Consider the following 27,754-nt stretch of genomic DNA (forward strand, 5'->3'; position numbering starts at 1 on the left):
TGAGTGTATCTTGCTATTACAATTGACAATATATTCCTGTCAAGTAACAATGTACCTGGAAATGTATTCAGAGGTGAAGTGTATATTTTGTTGGTATTTAAACTGAATAAATATTGTATGTTCATATATCTCGATCGACACCAGACTGACACCTTTACAACAGATATTTCTGATTTTGAAAACTATGAAGCATAAACACACGTTAAACAACTTTAAGGTTCAGTTGCAGTGAAAACTGAATGGCATTTGCCATGGCATGTTATGCATTTCTCCAATAATCCAATTACTCTTTAGTGAACAAGATTAACTTAAACTAAAATATACATTTCTCCTTTCTGTCACTGTTCAGTTTCCATTTAGGAGTTATAAATGAGCCCTAGAATAATACATAGAGCTTTCCTAGGCACTTACAACGCAATAATGTTTTCTGTGATCCATTTATTTACTTTATGCACCATTCCACAGGCAATGATCAAGATGCGGAAGTGCTTTAGTCTTCATCAAATGTTCTTATCTTACTTATGCTCAAATAAATAAATAAATAATAAGTTGTAGCTTATACATCTGCTGTCACTTTCCAGCTCTTGCAGATTTATTTTTACGCATGTGCCCAGTTAACAAGTCAAAACCTAAAGAACACTTCACAAAACAGTACTCAGTTGAAAGGTTTTTCGGGTTCTGATTTCAAGTGGCCAGCTTTAACACAGGATAAAGAAAAATAGTGTTTTTCAATGATATACTGTATCAAAAATGAGAATGAATTCATGTTGAATAGTAAACACAAGTGCAAGGTCTGTTCATGTTCAATAGTATAAAACGGAGTCTTTACAGAGAAGGCATGGCAAAGCAGTTACTTTACTTCGCTCAATTTATTTTCATGTATAAAATCCAGATGTACACAGTCCCCTAATGGCCATGATATCTTAAAAGTGCCTAACGTCCCCAGCCCATTAAGTCTGAATGGTCTTGCACAAATTATTCTCTGCATAACATACGTTCAATCTCCTCCAATCTCTACAAAGCAGCTACTCTTTTATTTTCAATGTCTTTGATTTCTTTTGTAGACTTTTTTTGCCCTTCTTTGTCAATATTTTTTTCTTCTTGGGGTTTTGATTTCACATGCCCTGTTTTGCTTCTTGATGGAGAATTCACTTTTGGTACATATTTTTCATCCTCTAGTTTTTTTATTGGAGTTTTTTTTTACCCTTTTCCTCGGCTTGTTTTTTTTTCTTGTTCTGGAAATGTCAGAGCACCCTGTTTTGTAGGAACAGACTGCCCAGCAGTATTTAGGGCCATTATTTTCCCACGGACAATATTTAAGTGGCGTTGAACATACTCCTCATGTGGTGCTAAAGCCAATGTTTCTACAAGGCACTTTTCAGCTTTTATTAAATCTCTTTCCTCATAATAAACCACACAAAGATTATGCTTCCCTTGAACATTATTAGGATCAATTTCTAATATTTTTTCAAAGCATTTTTTGGCAGCTTTAATGTCCTTCCTTTGCTTCATAAGAATGTCACCTTTCAGTATCAGTCCCTTCGTGTGGTCTGGATAGTAGTGCAGGAGCTCATCTAGCACCAGAAGGGCCTCCAGTTCTCTTGGGGGCTGATTCACTAAGGGTCGAATATCGAGGGTTAATTAACCCTCGATATTCGACTAGGAATTAAAATCCTTCGACTTCGAATATCAAAGTCGAAGGATTTAGCGCAGATACTGCGATCGTACGATCGAAGGATTATTCCTTTGATCGAACGATTAAATCCTTTGAATCGAACGATTAAATCCTTCGAATCGAACGATTTGAAGGATTTTAATCCAACGATCGAAGGAATATCCTTCAATCAAAAAAACTTAGGAAAGCCTATGGGGACCTTCCCCATAGGCTAACATTGACTTTGGTAGCTTTTAGCTGCCGAAGTAGGGGGTCGAAGTTTTTTTTAAAGAGACAGTACTTCGACTATCGAATGGTCAAATAGTCGAACGATTTTTAGTTTGAATCCTTTGATTCGAAGTCGTAGTCGAAGGTCGAAGTAGCCCATTCGATGGTCGAAGTAGCCCAAAAAATACTTCGAAATTCGAAGTTTTTTTACTTCGAATCCTTCACTCGAATTTAGTGAATTGGCCCCTTGATGTCTGGGTGTAAAGCAGGGCAAGTTTGAAGAGCACTTCTGAAACTGTGGTGCAAATGTATTGCTTTCTTCATCCATACTTCTGCTTCGAAATCTTTTTTTTTCATCCATTGCGAGCATTCACAAATTAAAGTAGCCATTTGCATCATGGGGCTCTTCTTCTACGTAGGTTAAAAGTCTTCTTTTAGCCTCAGGGCGAAGTCTTGCACTGCCTACAAATAAGAGGGTATAGCTAGATCAACAGCAAAACCAAGAATAAACCCAACTAAGGTACAGGTTCACAACTGGTAGCAGCTTATGCCATCTAGTCCACACACAGCGAGCATACTTCTGCATTTTTCAACTATATTTACTGGTGAGTTGCACTGGTGTACATTAAGAAAACACAAAAATGTACAGAAGCTCCTCCAGGTTTAAGATTTGCAAAAGTGTCACAGAAGTTTAAATAGAATGTGGACTCCTTCTGTCAACAAAACACAAACCTAATACAAGCTAAGCACATACAATTGACACTTATGGACTATAGTGGCATTTACAAAATATACTTTTCAACTACTTTGTAGATATCTATAAGCAATATAGACTTGCCAGGTTACTTGTAAAATAACTATTTGTAAGGGATCAACAGGTATGATTATTATGTAAGAGAAAAAAAATTAATTTAGATTTGTTTAAAAGACACACACACACACACACACACACACAAACACAGAGATATGCAAATAATCCTCTTTAAAATGAAATAAACTTGTATTAAGACCAGCCCATAGCTGGCTGCATATACAATATATATGCGTGCATTTTTAGGCTATCATCTAACTTTTACGTCAGGCTGTTAAATATGGGTTTTAAAAAAACTAATTTGAAAATCTTCCATAATTTCTACTTCTGGACATTTGAAATTAATCAAATGTGTGATTCTTTTTACATAACCAGATGTTACCTTGAATAATTGAAATACCCTGCACAGGGAATACGTTTTTTCATCAGGTTTATTTTACACCTGTTTTACTTTACAATCCTTGTATGCAAAGGAAAGTGTTAGCATTAATCACAATAAATAAGGATATATGTGGTACTTCACCTGACGGTTAACTTTTAGTATTATGTAGACAATAGTATTACAAAATATAATTTATAAATGATCTTTATGTTTTTTAAGATATTAATTTTTATTGCATAACCGATTGGATATTACAGAGCAATCCAATACCATAATACTAGATAAACAAAGCTATGTTAAGCTGTGTCCATTAATTCAAAGCCATAAATGTATTTTTCTAAAGGATACTACTGTACATTGTAAGCAGTGATTCCCCAGCCACTGTTAAATGTAGAAGCAGTAAATATGTGACAGACTTGGCTGCAGAATTAGTGCTAAGGCTAGGAGGATTAGTTAGTGGATGACTAAAAGGAAATGAATAAAAGGACTGGGCTGCAGCAAAACCTAAAAGATTCATTAAAGCTGAATATTTGCAAGACAGCTGACACAAAAGAATTGAACAAAAGAGTAACAGTAACAAGTAATAATGCCAAATAGTAACAGACCTGACTCTTGCATAAGCAAAGCATAGTTGAACAGGGCAAGTTTGTGCCGGGGACTTAACTCCAGAGCTTGGTTAAAATTATTTAAGGCTTCTGATGGATCTTTCAATTGAATGTAAACAATAGCAAGGTTGTACCACAAATCTGCATTCATCCTATCCAGCTCTAAAGCTTTGTCGTAGGCCTCCTTGGCTTCTAGTGGCTTGTTCATTTTTAACAGTAGTTCTCCCCTGCCATAAAATAATATTTTTTTGATAAAGTTTAAATGTGCATGGTACAAAACTGTGCTGGGCTTTAGATCACTGTAATCACATTATCACCTCTTGATAAAAAGGGTCTATCTATAATAAGTCTAAAATATGCAATAAAATAATCTTGTGAAGACATAAAACATCTCACCTGGTTATATAAGCTTGTTTGAAATCTGGTCTCATGCTTATTACTGTTTGTATAACTGATCCGCTTCTTCCAGCCGGGACTCATTTGCACGTATTAAGTTTGCAAGATTTATATATACATTGAGGTGATTAGGAGCCACTCGTGCTGCACATTTCTTTCCTGGTATGACCTGTTGGGGAAAAAAAGTATACATTTCTAATTCTGATATTTATGTTATGAAAGTAAAACAAACTATATTTTAGATATCCAAGTAATTTTGCATTGATATTTAAATGGGGAAAAAGCACTGAATGGAAAGCTATTCTTTTTTTTTCATAAGGTTAGCAAAAAACATATTCATAATTTTTTTATGTTTTAGCTGTTTTGAATTTACTTCTACATGATAAAGCTCATTGATAGAAACTGTTAATGCACTTAGTCTTGCAGTGCTCTGTACTTGTATGTGTGATAGAGTCTCAGAAGGTTCTGAGCAAAGAACAGCAATAACATATGCATTTTGCCTGCCCCTTTTTGAACTCTGGTGTGACCTGGGATGGCTAACTTCTCTCTGTATTTCAGCTTCAACTGCATATTTGTATTAATGTGTATAAAAGGGAGCTGCTATATTTTATGTCTAAATAGAGGCTTTCTATACAGAACTATAATGCAAGTGCTGGTATATGAAATAAAGCCTTAAATAATTAGTATGTTTTATATCTAGTAAATCAAGTAGAGCAATGCTATCTAATCATATATTGTATAGTGTCCATTGATTTTCTAAGTTCATCAATCTAGTTCATAAATAGTCTTAATATTATCCTTGTTTAAATAGCCTCAGAAAGGGTATAGACATGAACAGTGCTATCTGCTGCACTGTGTCCCTTAGGGGAAAAGAGTAAGGAAAGGTAAAGATAGCTGGTAGATTTCAATATTAATATAAATTTGTCATTTTCTGTTATGTTATCTGCAAAAATTGTAATGGTATTGGCTCAGACCATTTATTTACATCTAGTATAATATATTATTTACATGTGGCATTAGTTTTTTAGCAATCAAATACGACTCCTCTGCTTCTTTGCTTCAGTTCAAATTTTTATATGTTCTTCCTACATTCATGTGGGCACCAATATCATCTGAATAATGGGAGAAAACAAAAAGGTGCAGATCACCGTATATACTCGAGTATAAGCCAACCCGATTATAAGCCGAAGTACCTAATTTTACCTACGAAAACTGGGAAAACTTATTGACCAATATCCAACAGAGGGCACTGTGTGATATTGCAGTCACTGTTATTCTTTCATATAACCAACAGATGGCGCTGTGTGATATTGCAGTCACTGTTATTCTTTCATATAACCAACAGAGGGCGCACTGTTATTCTTTCATATAACCAACAGATGGCGCTGTGTGATATTGCAGTCACTGTTATTCTTTCATATAACCAACAGAGGGCGCACTGTTATTCTTTCATATAACCAACAGAGGGCATTGTGGGATATTGCAGTCTCTCCCCAAGTGAACTGTTGGTATAGGAATGATTAAAAGTGACTGCAATCTCAGCTACTGCCCGCTGACCCGAGTATAAGCTGAGGTAGACTTTTTCAGCACATTTTGGATGCTGAAAAACTCGGCTTATACTCGAGTATATACGGTACACAGCATGCACTGTTTAGCTTGATATTAGAGTTTGGCCTATGGAATGCTGAACTCTTTACAAGTTATCATTCACATTTGACTACAACAAATTCATAATAAGCTAAGAGAATGTCATTAGACTAAATATAGTATTACATTTCCTTAATAAAAATGTATATGTAACATATAATGTATATGTTTTATAATAAATATGTTTAATGTAATACAAAATGTATAGACACAACAGACGGCTTATCACTAAAATGTCTTTTTGAATGTGTAGTGGGCTCTGGCCTACAATGTCTTTTTTAACTTGCACTGGGGGCCCTGGCCACCAATGTTTTTTAAACTTGGGGGGGGGGAGACTGGCCACCAATGTTTTTTTTTAACTTGTACTGACCATCGGTGGGATGGGCTCTGGGGAGGGTAGGCTTTTGCTGAACATATTTTTGCCTGTCGTTATAATTAGAAAATATGTATTTTTTTGTCATTTCTTGCACCCAACAGGGCAAAATCTGCTATTTTGCATAAATTTACTTTTCGTTTACAACTCAGAATAATATGGTGAGATTAAATTAAATTGAAGTATGAAGTGTTGGTCCTTACTAATATAAATAACCTTGTATGTAACGTAAAAAAAACAGTGTGTTCTACCTTTACTGGAGGCAAAATATACTGTTTAAATTAAATTTAACATTTCCAACAGCATTTCCATCTCACACATGATCTTTTATATATAAAATGTTAAGTAAATTATGGGCCACATTTGTGACTTCAGAAACTTACATAATGATAAAGAGAGATATGATTAAGTAGCAACAGATGGCAAATAGTTCAAGTTGAATATCCATGAAAGTCTAAAAACTAAACTTGGATCAAAAGCAACACAATCAGTGAAGATAGCAAATTAGTTATCTGACAGAAAAGGGAAATCATAGGAAGCAATTTTGACACAAAAGAGACATGCCATTTTAATACACAAGATAAAAGAATTTAGGATGTTTATATAAAACCAGAAAATGCATCATGTTGGTCTCATTACTTCAAAAGCAACTTCAAGACTCAATGAAATAAATTGGCAACAATTTAGAGAGATTGTTTATCTTGGATTCAGTGCAGAAAGCAGATTTCATTTACAGTTCATAATCTCACAAGTATGTTGAAGTGATTCCAAGAATAAAGCCCACAGATTGCAATTACTGTACATAGCACTTTTCAAAGGCTATATGTAGTTATGGGCGAATTCCCATTGAAATTCGTGAAACAGCCGAAAAATTTGCGAAACAATTCCGATGCCGGCAACATCTGACAAGCATTAAAGTCAAAAAACTTTGACGCGGGGGGATTTTCGCTGCATTTTGGGAATTTGCCGGTGGCGAAACACGCAAATTCGCCGCAAATTGCACCCGGCGAATAAATTCATCACTAGCTATATGCTATCCACATTTGAAATTGTACTGTAAGGGGCACATTTATTATACTATGTAAAAAACAGTGGGATAATACATTACACATTGCCAAGCTTCACCGTGTAAAAAAACAGCATACATTTGTTTACATGTTTTTCATTTACAGTTCATAATCTTGCTGTTTTTACACAGCATCATCATCATCATCATCATGTATTTATATAGCGCTATCAAGATGCGCAGTGCTTTAATAAATATGTTCCTTAGCGTAATGTGCACACATTGTGTTCTCTCCATAATAAGATAGGATTAAATTACATTTAAAAAAAAAAATTGAAGAAGAAAAAAAAAAAAAGCAGTTAAAGTCAAAACATTCCTGCCAACCAGTCACTGCTGTTAATGCTACTAAATGTGAAGCACATGTAGCAGTGATATTGGTTTTTCTGTCGATATCCAATGGTCACTGCTACGTGCAGAACTTTTCCTTGAGTAGTAGCACACAAAATGGCCCATGCGCCAAAAAAGACATTTAGGGACAAAAAACAAGTTCTAAGGTATGGTTGGACTTCTAGAAGGAAGTTGGAGGAAAATAAGTACCGCTATATCTGTTCTCTCTTAAATATGAGAATCCATGGAATACTTCCATCAAAATAGTTCTTCTTGTATGTATTATTCAACTATGGATGGAAAATTAAAAGACGTTCTTTTTGTACATATTATTCAAAAAAGGATATTTATCACTTTTTTGAATAATAAGTGGTTACTCATTCTGGAACACTCACCTGTTTTGTACATAGATGCATGTGTTCCTGATATTAAGTTATGATCTTTGAATAATTTGCCTTCTTCTTCACTCTTTTCGGCTTTCAAATGGGGGTCACTGTCCCCATCTAAAAAACAAATGCACTGTAAGGTTACACATGTATTGTTATTGCTACTTTATTACTCGTCTTTCTATTCAGGCCCTCTCCTATTCATATTCCAGTCTCTTATTCAAATCAATGCCTGGTTGCTAGGGTCATTTGGACTCTAGCAACCAGTCTGCTTAAACAAACTTGAGAGCTGCTGAATAAAAAGCCAAGTAAGCAAAAAAAAAACAAGTAAAAATGAAAAAAAAAACCCATCATAGCAAAAGTTAACTCACACGTGAACAACCTCTTTAAGTACAGAGCAAACTGTTAGTTTATAATTAAAACAAATTAAGGCACACTATCAACAAGTTTGTACTTGAAACCTCAACTGATTGTAAGGTATCGCAGAGTAATTTTTTAATATTTGGAATTTATACATTTTTCCAAATTCCAAGTACAGACACTATACAACAAACACTAGAATACAATTTATGAAATGGAAAAAAATCAAAGTGACTTTTGTGCTTAAAAGGGGATGTATAATCAAATGTTTTATTCTGGTTGTTTTCTCTGGTATTGTAGTAAAATCTTGCTTTATGGACAAAATTCAAACTTTCAAAATTGTTACTTCTTAACTAGCTAATTTATTAAACAGATACAGATGAGAAAGCTTATTAAGGGAAATGAAGCAACTCTAGGACAATTTACAAATGTTTAATTTTAATACACTGCATATTTTTAGAAAGCAGAAAACTGTTCTGTACTAATTAGAAGTGAATTAATATTAAAGAAAAATACAACTTAACTTTATAGTATAAATACAGGCCAGACCACACACACCAGCTTTTGACCATCATGGTTCATTCAGGAAGAACTATGGCAATCAAAACCAGGGTTGCCATAAGTACCGTATATACTCGAGTATAAGCCGAGTTTTTCAGCATCCAAAATGTGCTGAAAAAGTCTATCTCGGCTTATACTCGAGTTAGCGGGCAGTAGCTGAGATTGCAGTCACTTTTAATCATTCCTATACCAACAGTTCGCTTGGGGAGAGACTGCAATATCACACAGTGCCCTCTGTTGGTTATATGACAGAATAACAGTGACTGCAATATCACACAGCGCCATCTGTTGGTTATATGAAAGAATAACAGTGACTGCAATATCACACAGCGCCATCTGTTGGTTATATGAAGGAATAACAGTAATGGCAATATCACACAGCACCCTCTGTTGGTTATATGAAGGTATAACAGTAATGGCAATATCACACAGCGCCCTTTGTTGGTTATATGAAGGATTAACAGTAATGGCAATATCACACAGCATAGAAAAGAATTTTGCCGGCACACAGGATTTTAGGCTGCAGGGCAAGCCCTTGCAATTTTTTAATGCAGTGCAGGTGCAACGTTTCGGGGTCACGCCCCTTTGTCAAGCATAGTACAGATGTGATACAGACAAGTTTATAAAGGCAATCAATCAATAAAATTAGCAGTGCATGGTGCAATGATTTACATATAAACTGCAATTAAACAATAATTGAAAATGTAAGAAACAATTTATAAAAATTCATGTAGCCACTTGCGGTCCAAACACTCCTTCATAAGTGTAAAAAAGTCCCATCCTATTAAGTCCATTGCTGTGCAAAAGTGAATAGATGCAAAAATGACACAAAATACCTAGGTGGCCGATGCCTCTATCGTTGTGCACCAGGTGATTATTACAGGAACGGTGGTGTTCGTGTGCGGTTGACCGAATTTCCTTGGCTACAATATCACACAGCACCCTCTGCACATGGTCGTGGGACCTTGGGACAATGCACACAGTAATCCGTTTGGCAATTCTCTGTCACCATCAACTTTGCAAAGTCCGGTTGATCGCTGGGGGGGTGGATTTGGCGGAATGTGCGCTGCTGGGAGACAGGGCTGTAGTTATGTATAGGCTTATACTCGAGTCAATAAGTTTTCCCAGTTTACGTAGGTAAAATTAGGTACCTCAGCTTATACTCGGGTCGACTTATACTCGAGTATATACGGTAGTAGCATGGTTCCTTATGATTGACCAAAGTCCAAATCCGTATGTCAGTGACTCTAATCCTTTCCCTTTCACGGCACCAAAGTCCAAATCCGTATGTCAGTGACTCTAATCCTTTCCCTTTCACGGCAGCCTGGCCCCCTTTTCTCACAGGGCACCAGACTGACTTTCACAGTGATCACTCAAGAACAAATATTGCACATGTTAGACAGAGGCTGCCACTGGCAGCACACTTCCCACTGAAACTAATAAGTTGTGCAGTCATTTTTGAGCCTCTGAAAATTATTAAATAGTTCTTAAAAGGAACAGTAACACCAAAAACTATTGTAGAGTTTCTGAAGTGAACATTTCAGTTTTAACAGTGCAGCACAACAGTACATTATATTTTCATTACTTCAAAAAACTTTTTTTCTGCTGTTACTGTTCCTTTAGGGGTTGTTCACCTTTGTGTTAACCTTTAGTATGATGTAGAGAGTGATATTCTGAGACAATTTGCAATTGGTTTTCATTTTTTGAAATTTGTGGTTTTTGAGCCATTTCGCTTTTTATTCAGCAGCTCTCCAGTTTGCAATTTCAGCCATCTGGTTGCTAGGGTCCAAATTACCCTAGCAACCATGCACTGATTTGAATAAGAGACATGAATATGAATAGGAGAGGGCATGAATAGAAAGGGGAGTAATAAAAGTAGCAATAACAATACAATTGTAGCCTTAAAAAGCATTTGTTTTTAGATGGGGTTAGTGACCCCCGTTTGAAATTTGGAAAGGGTCAGAAGAAGAAGGCAAAGTTAAAAACTATAAAAAATAAATAATGAGGACCAATTGAAAAGTTGCTTAGAATTGTCCATACTATAACATATTAAAGTTAATGCAAAGGTGAACCACCTAATACACACATAAACATACTATTGAGTGCGGTACTTTTTTGTTATTTTGTACATATTTTACCTGCACCCGGGCATGCTGTGTTTTGTTTGGTCAGCAGTTAAAATGTGAGCAGTGTGTGTGTGTGTGTTTGTGTGTACATGCTTCAATGCGGCAGTTAAAATGTAAGCAGCACTGATACTCCACCTTTAAAGCAGACATGAACAGAGTATATTCAGATTTATAATCCCAATTCTTGTTAAATGTTTAAATGGCATGAGTAAACAGCACCAAAGCCAAAAATTTCCAAGAAAGCTTCCTCAATCTGCTGTAAAAAAAAAAAATTGAAGAAATATAGAAGTACATTTATTTTTTAATACAAAACACACAAACAGATGAACACTACTTGGCCAGTTAAAAAAATGCTATGTCTCTTTATTTTGTAAATACAGACTGGCCAAAATGAATTTTTTAAATTTCAAGATACATACAGACTAAGAAAAAAATCAATGTAGTGGGAACAAGAAACATCTGCAAGCAGTTGTGTAATAAGAAGTAAGTCAATGGGCTTTAAAAAAATGGTGGGGCTCATTTATCAACACTAGGAAAATTTGCACCTCGCCAGTAACCCATAGTTACTGATTATCTCCCCGATTTGCAGGTAAAGAAAAAATGTTATTGATTACCATGGGTCAATATATAGTGGCATATTCCAAACAATAAAATGTATACAAAGGGTCACAAACAAGGTACCACACAGCTCCTGTAAGAGGAATAAATAAGAAATTAGTGACAGGGGCCACTTGTTCTCAACTTTGCTTGTTGCCTTGGGGCAAAGGAACAATATTAAAGCTGCTCTGAGTTCCCAGACATGTAAGTGCTGCCAGTTGTAGAATCTTTGAGCTGGGACACTTTGGTCCCTTTATACTAAGTTCATAGATTCTACAATCTGGGGCAACACAAGGGCTATATATATATATATATATATATATATATATATATATATATATATATATATATATATATATATATATATCTTACGCCATTATTATTATTATTATTATTATTATTATTATTATTATTATTATTAAGCAGAGGATAAAATGATTCAATGGGCAACATTCAGTTTTATTGTCTTTTACTCTGGAGCATGTTGGTCCAACTCAATTTTACTTTGATGCTACAAAAACAAAAATATGCATTAAAGGGACAGTAACACTAAAAAAATGAAAGTGTTGTAAAGGAATAACAATATAATGTACTTCTGCCCTGCACTGGCAAAACAGGTGTGTTTGCTTCAGAAAAACAACTATAGTTTATATAAATGAGCTTATATTTTTATATAAATGAGTTTATAGTTTTTTTTCATGTTTATATAAATAATCGGTTACACTGCCTTGCAAAAGTATTCACCCCCTTGGCTTTTTACCTATTTTGTTACATTTCAACCTGTAATTTAAATGTTTCTTAATCTTATTTTATGTGATGGATCTGCACAACATAGTCTAAGTTGGTGAAGTAAAATGAGAAATATATATATATATAAAAAAAAAATAAAACACTGAAAATTGGTATGTGCATATGCATTCACCCCCCTTGCCATGAAGCCCCTGAAAAATCCTGGTGCAACCAATTACCTTCAAAAGTTACATAATAAGTGAAATGAAGTCCACCTGTGTACAATCTAAGGGGATTATTTACTAAACTCTGAATGCAAAAATCACGAAAAATTTGTGATTTTTTTTTTTTTTATTAAAATCTGACTTTAAAAAAAAAAAATCACAAATTTTTTGTAATTTATTAAACCCAGAGGATGGAAAAGTCAGAATCTGAAAATCCGGCATCTCAGACCTGTCAAGGTTGAATATAATTCAATGGGAGAAGTTGATTTTTTTGATATGAGCTGGGTTTTTGGTAATACCCCGAAGTTTTTGGGTGAAAGATCTTTAAAAAACGTGAAAATCTGATGAAAAATTAAAAAAAATCGTGAAAATCGTATTTCTCACTATTTTTCCAGATTTTTCCCTGCAAAAATTTTTTTCAGGAAAATGTATTAATAAATAATTTAATAAAAATGAGTTTTTTTCAGAAAATATTTAGATAAATTTGGATTTAGATAAAAAAAAACCCTAAGGGGCAGATTTACATAGAATAGGATACTACGACTTCGAATTTGCTTCGACTTCGTTTCGAAGTAAAAATCGTTCGATAATTGACCATTCGATAATCGAAGTACAAAAAACTTTGCCTTCAATACTTCGCCAAATTAAACCTGCCGAATTGCTATGTTAGCCTATGGGGACCTTCTACAAACTTTTAAGTCTTTACACATCGAATAAAAATCCTTCGATCGTATGCTAAAATCGTTCGAATCAAATGATTTAATCCTTCGATTGAACGATTTTTATTCGATCGTAGGATTGCCAAATTCGGTGAAAAAACTTTGAATTCGATATTTTTGTACTTTGAAATTGGAACCTTGATAAATCTGCCCCTAAGTGTCACATGATTTGTCAGTATAAACACAACTTTTCTGAAAAGCTCCATAGGCTGCAACATGGTACCACAACAAACCTGCCAAGAAAGGGCCGCCCTCCAAAACTCACAGACCGGGCAAGGAGGGCATTAATCAGAGAGGCAGCACAGAGACTAAATGTAACCCTGAAGGAGTTGCAGAGTTTCACAGCAGAGACTGGAGTCACACAATAAACTGTACACTCCATAGAGCTGGGCTTTATGGAAGAGTGGCCAGAAAAAATACATTACTTAAAGTTAAAAATAAGAAGGCACATTTTGAGCTTGCCAAAAGGCATGTGGACGACCCCCCAAATGTATGGAGGAAGGTGCTCTCGTCAGATGAGACTAAAATTTATCTTTTTGGCCACCAAGGAAAATGCTATGTCTGGCGCAAACCACACATCCCATGACCCCAAGAACACCATCGCCAGAGTGAAACATGGTGGTGGCAGTATCATGCAGTGGGGATGTTTTTAAGCAGCAGGGACTGGGAAACTGGTCCGAGTCGAGGGAAAGATGGATGGTGCTAAATACAGGGATATTCTTGAGCAAAACCTGCGTCAGTCTGCCTGTGATTTGAGACTGGGACGGAGGTTCACCTTCCAGCAGGACAATCACCCGAAGCATACTGCTAAAGCAACACTTGAGTGGTTTAAGGGGAAACATTTAAATGTGTTGGAATGGCCTAGTCAAAGTCCAGACCTCAATCCAATTGACTATGACTTCAAGATTGCTGTTCACAAGGGAAAACCATTCAACATGAAGGAGCTGGAGCAGTTTTGCCTCGAGGAATGGGCAAAAATCCCAGTGCCGAGATGTGACAAGCTCATAGAAACTTGTCCAAAGCGACTTGCAGCTGTAATTGCCGCAAAAGGTGGCTCTACAAAGTACTGACTTTTGATGGGGGGGGTGAACAGTTATGCACGCTGAAGATTTCTGTTATTGTGTCCTATTTGTTGTTTGCTTCCCAATAATAATAATAAAAAAAAACATCTTCAAAGTTGTAGGCATGTTCTGTACATGAAATGGTGCAAACTCTCAAAAAATCCATTTTAATTCCAGGTTGTGAGGCAACAAAACATGCAATTTTTTTGGTGGTACCTTTCCTTTAAATGTATGCATAAGTAAAGGATTGGAAACCAATTGTATAAAATAAAGGAATTTAAAAGAAGGTAGAGAAAGTCAGTAACTAGTCAAATATCAGGTGGGCACGAGGCATGTCCACAGGAGCCTAGCTGAGCAGGATCCTCAGTCTGTCCTCATTCTATTTATCAAATGTAATTTTTCAAATCATTCTGTAAGTTATAATTGTTTTGCTGGTATTTGAAAATGTTTTGTGCACAGCTCGCAGGATAAGATACTGAGATATTTGACCCTTTTACTTTTAAATATACTGCAAATGCTTGCAAATTTAAATGAAAATAGGAAATATGTCCAAGGAATCCAAGAGGGTCTGATACAAACCAGACAGGAAATAATATTGGGTCATTCATACAAAATGAATTAAGATAACTTATTTATATTAATTAAGAATAAAATGTCCTTATGAGCAACTTCACAAATCCAATTTATTTGACTGTATAAGCCAGCTGGTCTGGGAAGCATAAAGCTTGCCTACTGAGACATTTTAGCCTCTTCACCTAGTGACCGTTAAATCCTCCGCATAAATTGCTCTTTTGATTGGTAATTACACTGTCTCTTCTACTAATGGACATGCAGAATGTTATCAAGTCTGCTTAATATGAAGACAAGGAGAGGCTTGCGGTTGAAAAATATTCTTCTGTTAAAACTGTACAAAAAGGGCACCTTCCCTGTGTAAATCCCCTTTTAAACAGATCTTAAAAAGGTTCGATAAAACTTCCAGGAGTACAGAAGGGAAAAAAAATCCTTTCAATAAGCACTAAGGGCCAGATTTATCAAGGGTCGAATTGAAAATTCGAATTTGAAATTCAAATTTTCAAAACTTTTCATAATTAAATGTTTATGAAATAAAATTAAGTTTTGCTTCAAATATAGCAATGACAAATAAGAAGTAAGATATGCTTTACTATTCTAATTCCATTAGTAAAGTGTAAGTAATTATGTGATTGTTATATACAGGGTATTAGACTGTGGGAAGCTTTGCTCAAGTTCCTTCAAAACTCATCAACTTGATTTGCATAGACACCGGTTTAACAAAAGTACCGAATAATTAACATTAACAAATATCACACATTTTAAAGATCACGTGACACTCACCCGTTGCTTGATAATTTCTTCCAGCCATGTGCTACAAGCATGCAGAATCCCATACTAGGGACATACAAAACTCGCTCTGCAACTACAAATCCCACAGGAAAAAAAAGGTTTGATGCAGGGATGAAAGGCAGTATTATCAAACAAAGTGCCTAAAACACGCAGATAAAAATATAAAAATAATATAAAGTTGTAGGAAATATAGTTCATTCGCGAAATACAGTACCACAGTTTTAAATAAAATATACAAAACAGACAAATCAGGACTTTTAAAATATTTAAAAAATATATATATATGCTTAATTACTGGTTGCTATTGCACAGGCCATTGACCCAAGAGCATGCAGATGCAGGGGAACCTTGATGTATAGATCCACTATTAAATAATAAAGGCAGATAAAACAATTGACCAATAAGATAAGTTTGGGTTTGCTTATTCAGGAAAAAGGCAATTCACCATGTAAAAGCTGACAAGTTGTATTGTAGAATTTTTAGGCAGATGGACTATGATCACTGGATGGACTGTTGAAGCTGCACCAAAAGGTGGTATACATGCCAAGGCAGTTGAGCATGTATGGCTTGTGCAATACCTACACTCTTTATAGTCTAATACAGTACATTGCAGACAGTTTAATTTCCAATGAACTGCAGGCATTTGGGCTGTGTGAACTTTGGAAAGAATAAACTTGTCAACTTGTGAATCAACAACATATTATAAAAATATCCTAGCATGCATTTGAGTTCAAGTAGAGACTTAATTCACACAAGCTTTTTTGCAACATTTAAAAACTGGAGGTCTGTGAAGCACTGTATGTTTGGCTTAAAGGAGAACTAAACCCTAAAAATTAAAAATGGCTAAAATGCCATGTTTTATATACTGATCTTATTGCACCAGCCTAAAATTCTTGCTTGTCTATAGCAGCAATGATCCAGGACTTCAAACTTGTCACAAGGGGGTCACCAACTTGGAAAGTGTCTGTGACACTCACATACTCAGTGGGCTCTGAGCAGCTGTTGAGAAGATAAGCTTAGGAGTAGTCGCTAATTATAAAGCAGAAAATTAGGTTGGCCTTATATGATGATACAAGGCTGATTATTAAATTCTGATGTTAGTTGCACTGGTTTATGTGCTGCCATGTAGTAATTATCTGTATTCATTACTAATCAGCCTTATATTGTGACATTTCTATTCTATGTGTACTGTATATTGTGAGTGGGTCCCTAAGCTCAGTAAGTGACAACAGCACAGAGTATGTGCAGTGAATCAGAGAAAATACGATGGGCAGCTATTGGGGCATCTTTAGAGGCACAGATCTTTACTGCAAAAGGCTGTGGTTGCCTTGGGCTGATACAAAAGCCCAAAACGTAATGTACAACATTTCTACCCTACTTCTTTAGTTAAGATTCAGTTTTGCTTTAACAATTTCAAATGTAATAGTTATGATTGTCTGGTATCTTTTTATAATTAAAGGGGACCCATCACCCAAAATTAACTTTAATTACACTGTATAAATTATTTGGATCTTGTTTCCTTTAATCTGGGAATTCATAATTATAGCAAGCAGGCAGCAGCCATGTTGTGGACACTGTTATTAAGGCAAGCCTTGCATCGTCTCAGAATCTTGTTTGTGCACCAGAATGGGTGACCCGATGTCCATTCCCATGTCCTGGCTACATAATTAAATGGTAAAGAGAACAGGGGAATGTGTGGAGAGTGGTAACATCTAAGTGCTGAATGGAAAGTTAAAGTAATGTCTGCCCTGCCTCTATGCCCAGGACATAGAGGAGGGGCAGACAATATTTGATTGACAGCTGAGATTTTTAAATGAGTTTACAACAGCTATGAATGCTTTAATAAAAAATAGAAATTGGATTTCATGTTTAATTTGAAAAGGACTTTTATTATACAGATTTGTGTCTGGGTGACAGGTCCACTTTAAGTTATATCAATTTTATTAATAGGACATTCAGGGAATATTCCTGAATAAGTCAGTCTTTTTTTTAAATAAACTAAAACAAGGTATTGAGAACTAATTGCCAGAACTGCAAATACTCAAGGTCACAACACAAAGAAGCAAAGAGATGGTTTTTGTAGTTATCAAGGCAAAGATCAGTACATTAGCTACGTGCGGAGTACGAAAACAACTTTAGAGAAAGTACAACTGATTACAGAGTTTTAAAATAGTAATCGTGTGGAAACTGACAGAAGTACCAAAGAATCCAGAAGGCTTGTAAATACTGGGAGATGGTCAAATTACTTAAAAACAAGAGGATTTAAAATGGTTGAGTATAAACCTGGCAACTGTATGCCCCAGGCAGAGCAAGGTAAAACTAGTGATAAAGGTTGAAGTTAAAGGGGAATCATAAAAACAAAAATGTAATATATATATATATATATATATATATATATATATATATATATATATATATATATATATATATATATATAGATATAGATATGTGTGTATTTTTTTGTGATTTTCATTTCAGGGCAAAGGGAGCACCTCCAAAAGATGTCAATTAAAATCAGACTGCCAACTCCGATTTCCTGAAGACTATCATGTTTGTCTCAGTGATACACTTTAACTTTTGTTGCGTGTACCTCTAAGCTGGGATGGCCTATACTCTGCAGACCCTTGTACCATACAGATAAAAACTGAGATGTTAATCAAGGAATATTTCACATCAGCCAAGCATCATGGGGAAGATGGTAATATATGTTTTTATGAAGAGAAAGGCAATCCCCATCTACTGCCACTACTTACCAGGTAGCAATTTATAAAATTATTTATAGGCTAATAAATACAATTAAGAGATTACTAAAGGGCCAAAACCTTTATGACATCCATGAAAATCATGTATAGACATCATTAAAGGCCGTAATAACTTTAATTGTATTTGTCTGTATATCTTCAAGTACTGTAGGAGCTTTAAATCCTTATTAAGATAAGGAGGTTGTACCGTTCATTTGTAACAGCAGTGCAAACTATATAATAAGAATATTAACTTACCATGAGCACAGTTATTGAAGAATTTCCAGAATATCGTACACTAAAAACTATAAGGTAACCCAGAAGAAAATAGAACAGTAGTGTGGCCAAGTTGCGGATATCCGAAATCAATTCTATCAAAGGGATTGTTCCCATCGTCCAATCACAGCACAGTTCTGAGGGATTTAAGAGAAGCCAGGCATTGACAGGAAGCAAGTATTTAAATGTTAACTGTTTTGCTGGTGTTGTGCTTACTGCTGCTGGATTATCAACCTAATCATGTTAAAAAAAAAAAATAATAATGAAAAATGATAGGCTTCCTTAAGGTTTTTATCAGAGCTCCGGGGAGAGCATACACCTTTAACCTATATAAGCATGATTATCAATGTAAATAAAGCATAAACATTTTACATTAAAAATGTAAATTGTGTTTTTTCAAATTTTGTATAGATATTTTATTTTGAAAAAACTGTATAGACTGGATTATTTATTAAGTACAAAATACATTTGGAGGCTTGTATGGTTGTTAAAGTGATACTGACACAAAAAAATGAATTTTAGCATATGAATGTACATTAAATGTTACCTATAGGTCATGTTTTTTGCTGTGAGGTTTGTTTTTGTATATAATCTCAGCCTGTTAGTTACAGTTTCTAATGCTAACGGACTCCTGCTGCACAAATATGGCAGCCACCTCATACACTAACATGGGGGATCAGACAGGTAATGTAAAAGCATCATGCAAATACTTTATGGCAAAGTTAGAAGTAGCTTGCAAAGCCAATATTATAATAGATAGTGATGGGCGAATTTGCGGCGAATTTGCGCGATTCGCCGCCAGCGAATAAATTCGCGAAACGGCCGCGAAAATTCGCGGAAAAAATTCGCCGGCGGCAAAAAATTTTTTTTCGAAAAAACGGACGCCGGTGTCAAAAACGAGACGCCGGCGCCGTTTCGCAAATTTTTCGCCGTTTCACGAATTTCGCGCGAAATTCGGGAATTTTCCGGCGAAGCGAAACGGCGCAAATTCGCCCATCACTACTGAACAGTGTTTTGTTTTCACCAGTATCTTCCTCTTTTCGATATATAAAACGCATGCCTTGGCAATTTAATATCATCCTACAGGCATCCATACCACCTCTATCCCAAGGACACCTAAAAATATACCTCGTTTCTCCATATTTATTCCCCCTTGTACCTTTCACCCGTACTAACATTTCCTGGGTCATGCATGTTCTTCAGGAATGTTATCTTACCTTGTAAAGACTAGAAGCTGAGACTGGATGACCTGAACCCGTACAACAACAAGCAGAAGAGTGCTGAACATCAAAACAATAAGCTTGAGCAAAGTCTGAAGCATGGAGTATGGAATGCTGCCTTTGCCCATCAGAATCAGTTTTGTTGTATCCTAAAGCACTGGGGAGTATACTGGAATGCCAAAAGAAAAACAATACATGTTAAAAGCCAAGCTTGTCTAAAGAAATATATTTTTTAATCTGCTGTTTACCTTGGGATAGGAATAGGTTAGGCAACAAAACAAAATTGCTCCCCTAATCACCTGACCTGCAATTGTTAGGTATTTCCTGGATTCCATGGGACATTCCTAATTCATGGAGCACAAAAAGGGTTGGCTTTACCAGGAAATGGGTGGCGTTCAGGGTGGATTAGCATAATGGGGTGCTTGTTGTTTAATTGGGAGTGGCTGTGCTGAATGTAAGGGGCTATTTATCAAAATCCGAAATGTTCTCACTATTTTCTGAAAGCCACTCTCACCTAATTCCCACTGACTTTTCCCCCATATCTATAAATACATTTTAACAAAAATTTCTTGTTCAGGAAAAGACTCGATAAAATCGTGAAATGAAAGATCACTCTTCTGACATCAAAACAGACTGGTTTGCTAGCTGACAGTATACCTGCTTTTGACACAGAGTCGGACACTTAAATGTTTATCAACTGATATCAATATGAATGCACACAAGTTTTCCCCTGAGCATTTCTCAGTTGCATGGCCCAAACATTTTCTCCTGTTTCGTAGGCAGAGAGCTCACCTATAACCACTCCCAGTTTTTCTAGGTGGAAACTAAGTAATTTCAGCACCTGCACTAGCTTGCCAAAACTTACTGAATATGGCCCTTGTTAAGTGCATATCTTACCTATATTTTTTAGTCACTGTGTCACAATAGATAAAAATATACTTTAAAAATGTCACTTGCTCCTAAAGCTATTAAAAAAGCCTGCTCTAAACAAACACTATGTCCAGAATGCTCTTTGATGGAGCTCATTCTGTATCGCTCTCTTTTTTCACAGAAAATAATAAACCAAGCCTTCCAAACTTACCCCTTGAGCAATGAAGCCTTCATAGACACAGCAAATCCCCACAACAGTAATTCCCTGCTCTTTGCAGAGTGTGGCAACAGCAACAAGAGAAACTGCAACTGCAATTAGGGTCCAAACTAGAAAATAGAAAAAGAAGCTTGTAAGGCCTATTTAAAATCCCTTACAGAATTGTTCACTAATTACAATGTAGTAAACTAATACATGTATTACCCATTTATATTGCTTTTTTTATAATTTGGTCACTTAGGGTCCCCTTAGTTATAAAGGAGCTAGACTCCATTTGCTGGGTCAAAGTATGACCCTTAATTATCCCAAGTTCAGCCACTAAGTGGCACTGTGTTCTAATATAAAAGCTGAACACACATGCTCAGGGTCCATTTTGTCCGAGCAGGCAAGGGAGAAGTGGAATCTAGACCGGTCAGGGCTAGCCAGTTATAGGTTGCTTACTTTAATAGGTCAGTCTAGGAGTGATAGCTAGTTAGGCTATTAGCTGAGCAGCTGAGGCTCCACCGAGGAGTGCTGAGTAGAGTAGGATTAGGATCCAGGGTACTTATTGCCCATAAGTATGGCCTAAGTGTCAGAGTTTGCTCCACTTAGGGAAAAGGCTGAAAGCTGGGTGTACCTCCATACAAGCTATATACTCTCTCTTACCCTGCTGGGTCTGCAAGAACCACTGGCGCCCAAATATTGTGCATTACATAGTTATATAGTTGCACAACATCCTGCCTCCACACTGTAGCGATGGCTCACCCCCTGAGGAATATAGCTCTCATTAGGAGTATTAATGGGAGTAAAGCTATCAGTTTGATTAATTGTGCCACTCCATTTTACTATAGCCTTACAACAAAAAAAGTTTTATCAAAATAAATCGTTGGTACGAGAATACAGAAGCCCTTGATACACAGAATTGCTCCTTAAATGGACAGTTAACCTTAAAATGAACTTTCTGTACAATGTAGATATTCTGAAGCAATTGAAGGGACTGCAGGAGCTGAAAAATACAGGTGCACAGTGGAGGAGAAATGCTTACATATTGGCTACATTTTCAGTACTGAAAATAAATTCTGATAACATGCAATGTAACCTGATCCAGCAGCGTGTTTCCTGTATACTAGGGAAAAGGCTATTTGCATGATATGATCTTAAAATCACATTTGTGGGTAGTATTTTAATGAATAACATTTGTTAAATGTTTTTGTAACCTACGCTATTGCGCTTGCCATTTGTTCTTTTGTATTCTGAAGCTGTATGCTCAATTTATTGTATTCATTCTGCCTCTCTCTAGTTAAGAAAAATACTATTATGTTGCCAGGGGCATTACTCTCATTAACCAAGAGATATTTATGCTTCTATCATGTTGACCTTTGGTGCTGTTTCTCTGCTGCCAAAAATATGGTAACATGATCAGCTACCTTCCACCCTGTATCTGCAAAAGCACTAACAGGTTTGGCTTGGGTCCTTCAACACACACACAGGGCAGATTTAGGTGCATCTGCAGACATGCAGATTTCTCCATTGCCGCACGTACGTCAGTAGAGATGAAGCACTGTGTAATACAGCTCCACTATCTTAAGTGGGACACAAGTAGCAATACAACAGTTTAAAGGGATGCTACAAATTATTAAAAAGACATTGACTTATTTTTAAACACTGAGCAAATTGGTACCTGGGCAGTAACCCATGGCAACCAATCAAATGCTTACATTCATTGCTTAACCAGCAGCGGGCCAATCATTTGTTGCTATGGGATACTGCCCATGGGCAAATTTGAGCCCTACTGACCCTTGCAGCCAAATAAAACTAGTTGTACAGTTACAAATCATTACCACTTTAAAGGAGAAGGAAAGTCTTCTTCCACTTGGCGGTGCCAAATGTTAGGCAACCCCAAGTGATTGTATTGACTTACCTGAAACCCCAGGCCGGTGCTCCTACCAGCAGAAAACGGCACTGACCTGGGGTTCATCCAGCGAGCACCATGAAGCAATCCTCTTATGGCTTCTTCTTTCTTCTCGCGGCTGCGCATGCGCAGTAGAGCAAAAAGCAGAATGTTAACTAAAAAGCCGGCTATTTCGTTCTACTGCGCATGCATCTGCCCCGGGAAATATGAAGAAAGAAGAAACCGGAAGAGGATCGTTCCGTGGTGCTCGCTGGAAGAACCCCGGGCCGGTGCAGTTTTCGCCTGATAGGAGCACCGGCCCGGGGTTTCAGGTAAGTATATACTATATAGTATATCACTTGGGGGTGTCTAACATTTGGCATCCCTAAATGTAAGAAGACTTTTCTTCACCTTTAAGGTGGCAATTCATGCCCACACTTAATTCAGTAGTATAACAATAGACTAGACTATGGGCATGAAGGGCACCTTGGGGACCAGCATGTGGACTGGGGCACTGAACAACTGAAAATTTTAGAGAAGCTGCAGTTAAAGGGGATCTAAAGGCAAAAATAAAAGATAATTTATAGTATCCAAACTTAACTATTTATATTAAAAACACAATCATTTGGAGTTTAGGATTAATGAGAAATAAACACATGAAAAAAATCCACAATCTCACCTCCCATTCAGAACTCAGAGCAGACTGTTTAGCTGTAGTGCGCAAGTTTTTTTTTTTTTTTTAATAAAAATGGTATAGATTTTTTAATGAAAGTGAATTTGAGAATGGTTTTGAGAACCTGAAAATGGGCTTTTACTTTCTTCCAACAAAGAAAAATACCCATCTGTGTGGATGACCAAATAGTCTACTATTTAGTCAGTGGATCTCTCCTTAGGTTAAGTAGAGAAATGAAGCCCTATATAGTAAGCCCTTTCCTCCTCAGTGTTACCAGTGTTTAGAAAAGAGTATCTTTTCCTTCTCCAATAACTGGTCAAAACCAAGAGGGCATCATTAAGTATTTATCTGAACAATATCAAAACAGCATTTTAATAAAAAAAAATTGTATTCATACTGAACATGGTAGCGTAATACTGCTATAGCACTGTGCTTACAGAAATATAATAGAAAAAAAATTACCTATAGAGTTGCCAGGCCCTTTTGATTTTGTGTAAGACAAAAATGCAGCCAACAGGAAAATAGAGGAGAGAAGCTCAGCTCTTCCAACAACCCCTGTAACCTGTGAAGGCAAGATAAAAAAACCCAATAATTTAATATATTATTATTAGTTATTATAATAATTATTAATATATTTGTACACAGTACATATAGAACAGTGCTACCTACATTTCCCAGTTGATGGGCCAAATAAATGACATACTGTTGTTCCTAAACTGTGGGGGCTGTCCTGGAGGTCAGGGAGGGGCATACACTCAGGTCAGTTAGGTTTACAACTGAGTAGAATGGTTATTTGCTCTCCTAGAGAGTGAATGTATTTGCTGTTCTATATGTTCTTAAAACTACAGCTAAATAACAGATACTACAATATTTTCCTATAGCAGTAATCATTTTATCAGCAAAGGAGGGCCCTGACCAATTTACTGAAGGGTTGTACACATGTACAGTGTATAGAGCCATTAGCATTACAAAGTAGTAAATGTTGCACATATGTTCATTTCCTCAGTATTTAACCTACTTGCATCTATATTTATAGGGGTAGAAAAATTCAGCGTGCACAATTAGCACTTTCACACACTTGAGATTTTATTTGATTTTTTTTTCTCTTAACAGTGGAAATCTTGTTACAAATATCTGTGAAATATACCTGTTATCTGCAGATAAAGTTGCTTGTTAAAAAACTAGGCATTGCTATGAACAGAAGTTGGCATTGCTTACACTGACCTGGCCTTCATGAGAATAAATTAATAACATATTTTTTTAAATACGAGTGGTGCTATGAGCAAAGGACATATTGTTCAAGCTGTGACATGCACAACGGAATAGCTTGCTCTCACCATAATTTTAAAACAAAGTAACTGTAACTGTCTTGGGTTGGGGGGTAAGATGGGAAAACCAACAAAAAAAATAAAATGATTTTCACAAAGTTTCAGTAAGAAAATATATATGAGAAGCAGGGCAGTTTTCCAGAAAAGTATTATTATGCATTCAAATAGCAGAATAAAGAATAAACCAGTAAAATGCAATGCAGTAATTCATATTGGTATAATAATGAATTTCTTTTTACATTTATTTTAGGAGGTAAAAAATAAAAAAGAAACTTTTCTTTTTAAAATATAATATTCAAAATAAAATAGACTGAGACTAGTAGGAAAAAGATCACTGCAATATGGGGTTCTGGTGCCCTCATGTGGTGGTTATCTGTACTCGAGTGAATGCAGCATTCCTGAAACTTTTATATAAGTATTATGATGATTACTAACACATACATTATATAGCACCAACATATTTTGCAGCACTGTACAACATATGGGTAGTAGAATTATAGCGGGCTATGTCACTTTAATATGGACCCTAAATACTAAACCTACACAAACTACATCTCTGGTAGCAGATGATGGGGCGTATAGTTGCTGAAAGGAGGAAAGCAGCGTTAACAAACTATGGCTTAGCATTGAAAGGGGTTGTTCACCTTTAAAGGAGAAGCTAATTAAAAAATAAAATCTCACTATCAAATCCACTGCTGAAAAAGTAACCTATCTGCAATATACGTTAATTTAAAAAAAATCTGCAGTTATTAAAAAAAATCACACAATCTTCTGCACTTCCTATCCCCCTTCCATCCACCTGCATGGATTACAGCCTGCAATAATCTTTTCAGGGCTGGTGGGTGCTCTAATTCAGTAGGATTCTGAAATAAAAGTTCAGAAATAGCAATAGGAAAAGATTATCAGTACAGGTATGGGATCCGTTATCCAGTAACTCGTTATCCAGAAAGCTCTGAATTACGGAAAGGCTGTTTCCCATAGACTCCTTTATAATCATATAATCCAAATGTTTAAAAATTATTTTCCTTTTCTTTGTAATAATAAAATAATACCTTGTACTTGATCCAAACGAAGATATAATTAATCCTTATTGAAGGCAGAACCAGCCTATTGGGTTTATTTAATATTTATATAATTTTCTAGTAGACTTAAGGTATGAAGATTCAAATTAATGAAAGATCCATTATCCGGAAATCTCCAGGTCCTGAGAATTCTGGATAACAAGTCCCATACCTGTATCACAAATTTGCAGTCTTAAAGGAGACATTTTTTGTAAAAAAAAAAACATGAATGCACCAGTGCATTTTAATGTTTTAGATATAGAAGGAATGTTTTTCAAAAAGTTGTGAACTTTACTAAACATTTCTGCAAAAATCCTACTAATCCCACCGAACTGTTCCACTTCCTGCTGCCTCCCTTACCAGGCTGTGCAGGGGAGCTGGCAGCACTCAGTTCAAGGCACTGTAGGATAGGAACTCAGCTAGGCTGACCTGATAGGGAACTGAAGCTTGACTTTGCTTGTGTGACTGCAGGGCTGTGATTGGCTATCCCCCTCCTACTGTGCTTCTGGCAGGGACCGTTAGGACACGCCCATCCCTCATATGAAACTCTGACACGGACCAGAAAGCATCTTTGGGGAGCTCCAATAAAGGGTCTATTTATTAAAGATGATGTTATTTTTAGTCCAAAGTAAAACCAGCACCATATAGTATACATTTTTGCCTAGAAAATTAGGGATTTCCCATTTATCCTATATGTCTCCTTTAAAAGAAGCCTTTTTTATACCTTTCTGTAAAAATGGCACATACGATAACGAATGGAGAGCAAGTTGGTTCAGGAAAATACAAAGCAGCAAATGTTATTAATAAAGTATTCATAATCAATTCTGAAAAACAACATGCTTACTGCCTCAGTATGTATAGGATGCACAGCAAACAGCAAAGCGGCCAGAACACTTTGAAGATTTTGGTGTTCATGTAAAGTCTGCAGACTTTGAGAAAAACTACTCATACAACAGCATGTAGAACCACGTTGAGAAAATGATAAGACACTGAACAAATAGTTCAAACGAAATGTCAGAACTGTAAGGGGACGATATGATTTATGGCTTCTCTCCTGCAAGATTATGAAAAACAAGATTACATGAAAAAAATATATATATTTTTTTTCTAGTAAAGAAAACTTCTTAATGTAATTACATTTAGGTTGCACAGAGTTGATCTAGAAACAGCTGTGGGTAATTTCCATTCAGTTATCATTATTCATTTGAGTAATGCAATCTCCTTGTCCTATCATAGTTTTCAAATCAAAGTATTAAAAAAACAATGCCCCAACCAAACTTGGTCATGGTCAGTCATGTTTCATCATACTCCTTCCCACAAAATCATTCCCTGATCCTTGTAGGAGCCTGCAATAAACTTGCTACCTCCTTGAACTGAGTGCTGTCCATTCTTTTGGCCTTGAATTGACACTAAGCGGTGGGGACGCTGCGGACTGAGCACCGAACAAGGAGGGATTGGAACAACCAATAGTAGGGTGAGCTTGGAGCAGTCTATTTGGTTTGAATAAGAATAGTTATAGTTGCATAGTTAAGTTAGGTTGAAAAAAAGACCAAAGTCCATCAATAGAGCCTGCACTCCATTTGGGGGAAACCAGGAGCTCCGGGTGTGGGCAGTCATGCTGTGCTGCATATATGCACAATGAGCAATTTTTCTCAGCTTTCTTTTTAATACACACAAGGAAAATGTTACCTCAGACATGGGCGTTCCCCAGAAGTCATTTTGAAAAAGTATTTTTTAAGGGAGTTGATGGGTGTAAATCTTTATTGTCCAGAATAGCTGATACATCGTCAAAAACAAACCCGCAGAAAAGACTATTCCAATAACATAAAAATATGACACTAAAATTCCAATCTCCTTTGAGCTAATAGCTGCCATTTGTTTCAT

General features: G+C 36.1%; 1 pseudogene; it reads right to left on the reverse strand.

Moving 5' to 3' along the window:
• Positions 1-294: 294 nt before the first annotated feature.
• Positions 295-27,754, reverse strand: LOC108712375 (annotated as a pseudogene).

This window comes from Xenopus laevis, chromosome 3S, assembly GCF_017654675.1.
Source record: "Xenopus laevis strain J_2021 chromosome 3S, Xenopus_laevis_v10.1, whole genome shotgun sequence".
Classification (NCBI taxonomy): Eukaryota; Metazoa; Chordata; class Amphibia; order Anura; family Pipidae; genus Xenopus; species Xenopus laevis.